We start from the raw sequence: 2,500 nt of genomic DNA, 5'->3' as shown, positions 1-2,500 counted from the left end.
AGAAATCTCTGTAATCATGTATATAAATATATAGATATATATATTTTTATGATGAGCATAGGCAAACATATTAAAGAAAACTGAAAATGTACAAATGTGGTGATCTAATAAATTCAACGTTTCAGGTGAGCGGGATGAACCCAATGTCATCAGTGCATGGAGATCAAAGACCAACAAGGTAATGTTTAAATAAATGTTACAGTAAGAGACACTGTGGATATAGCAAGAGATGATGGAAAAGGAATGCTTTCTTATATGTTATTTCTTATTTTAGTTTTGTAATTTATTTAATGGAAATAGAAATATTGAAAGTACCCTTATAGACAATGGCTTCAGGTATTAAGGGATTTAAAGGCCTCTTCTGTTATAAGTATTACTTGTGTCTTATGTTATAAAAACAAAAACAAAACAAAAACATCTATATATTTATGTATATTTATGCACACATATATACATGTATACATATATGCAGATGTAAATGAATACTTATATATATATTTATATATATAAGTATATATCTGTCTATCTATCTATCTATCTATGCATCTATCTATCTATCTTTCTATCTATCTACATAGAAGAAGATATTGACATGTATATATCATGCATGATAAGCATAGCCTCACCTCTAAGATTTTAAATGTATCGATAGTCTATAATTTATTAGATTGGATTTTGGTTTTTATTAATGTGCAAGTCCACACTGAAAATGTACAACAAAGTGTAGTGAAATAGTAAATTCAATGTTTCAGGTGAGCGGAATGAACCCAATGTCATCACTGCATGGAGAGCAAGAGCCAACAAGGTAATGTTTAAATAAATGTTACAGTAAGAGACACTGTGGATATAGCAAGAGATGAAGGAAAAGGAATGTTTTTTTTTTATGTTATTTCTTATTTTAGTTTTGTAATTTATTAAATGGAAATATAGATACTGAATGTACCTTTATAGATGGGGTGCAGTGGATTCAGTTATTATTAAGGGATTTAAAGGCCTCTTTTTTTAAGTACTACTTGTATATCATGTTATAAAAACAAAAAAAAAAATTAAAGGATTATTAATAGGCCTCTTTTGTTTTAAGTACTACTTGTATATCATGTTATGAAAAAAAAAGAAGTGTCAAAGCCAGTTTGGATTTAATTCACTATCTATATAAATATCTATTTAAACCATTTTTATGTCTATTGGTTTCTTGCATCCTGTGTGCTTAATACAATGCTAAACTATTGTTTGTTTAATCAGTAAATATAATATTTTGCTGTTTTCTTAGAACTGTAAACTTGACAAACAAACATTTCCATTACACGCTGTTTTACACTCTATTATGAAGGGATGCATGACAACTTTGTCAACCTTTTTAAAAATTCTAATGCTTTGTGATGCATTTGATTTTCTGTGCACTTTGAATTTGATTGTTGTTTTATAGTGCATTCTAAACTCTTTGGATCTTATTAACTAGCTCCTTGACATTTGTTAATGTTATTTGTTTATAAAAATAAAGAGATATGCCAAAAAATTGTTTTAATATCATTTAACTATTCTGGTTATCCTATATTTTACTCATAAACCATGTTTTAAGCACAAAGAATGAAACGATGGGAAAAAGGATAATATCTGTTGTAAAAGAGTAATACAAATTACAATATACCTAAACAACAAAATCATATTATAATTGAAAATCTTGGGGATATATAAATGAAAAGAGAGAGAAAGAGAGGGGGAAAAAAAAGAAGAAAAAAGATCTGAATCAATAAAACCAAGGATATAATTGATTGTACAAGATTATTGCAAAATACAGTGTTCCTAGCCAGTGTGCATAAAGGGTTTACAAGTTTTACAGATATGTTGACAGATAATGAAAACAGGCCTGCATGAAAAACAAGAGCACAAGTGCCAACATTGCTTTAACTTACAATGATTATTACAGAATACATTGATTTAAAAGAGATTATCACAGAATACAATGTTCAAAATGGATTGAACTCTTGAGGATATATATGTTAAATGTATTTTAGTTTTACTATCTATATATCTATCTATCTGTATCTATATCTACACACACACCTATGGAGAAAAAGAGAAGAAGAGCTGCAAAAAGATGAGAATTGTGTGTGTGTGTGTGTGTGTGTGTGAGAGAGAGAGAGTTTATGTCTATTTAATCTATGAACCATGGAGGACATAACCAGTGAGAATCATCAGAGGATAATGTTAAAAACTTAATTCTTCCATGAAATACAATTATTACTGTACAATAATGTTTAGTGTAAATATCTACAAGAAATGATTATTATAATGATGATAATGAAAATAATGATGATGATGGATGGTGATGATGATGATGATGATGGATAGTGATGATAATAATGATGATGATGATGATGCATGATGGTGATAGTGATGAGAAAAAAAAACTCCATTGTATAAGGCATCAAAAAAATGCAACATGTATTGTAAACTATGCTTTCAATGAACTTATCAGCTTTCATGTTGTGTCATCTTT

At 28.4% G+C, this 2,500-nt stretch overlaps 1 long non-coding RNA gene across 1 annotated transcript in view; it reads left to right on the top strand.

Moving 5' to 3' along the window:
* LOC122259106 (uncharacterized) overlaps window positions 1-1,577 on the top strand; it is a 10,430-nt gene extending 8,853 nt beyond the window's left edge. Inside the window, exons 4-5 of the long non-coding RNA XR_015190703.1 lie at window positions 126-178; window positions 753-1,577. This is a non-coding gene — a long non-coding RNA (uncharacterized LOC122259106). The remainder of the gene's footprint in view (window positions 1-125; window positions 179-752) is intronic.
* Window positions 1,578-2,500: the final 923 nt, after the last annotated feature.

This window comes from Penaeus japonicus, unplaced genomic scaffold (assembly GCF_977035675.1).
Source record: "Penaeus japonicus unplaced genomic scaffold, GWHDUDI00000001_assembly GWHDUDI00000039, whole genome shotgun sequence".
NCBI classification, from domain to species: Eukaryota; Metazoa; Arthropoda; class Malacostraca; order Decapoda; family Penaeidae; genus Penaeus; species Penaeus japonicus.
The sequence above is the reverse complement of the archived record's forward strand: the minus strand, read 5'-3'. Positions and strand labels throughout refer to the sequence as shown.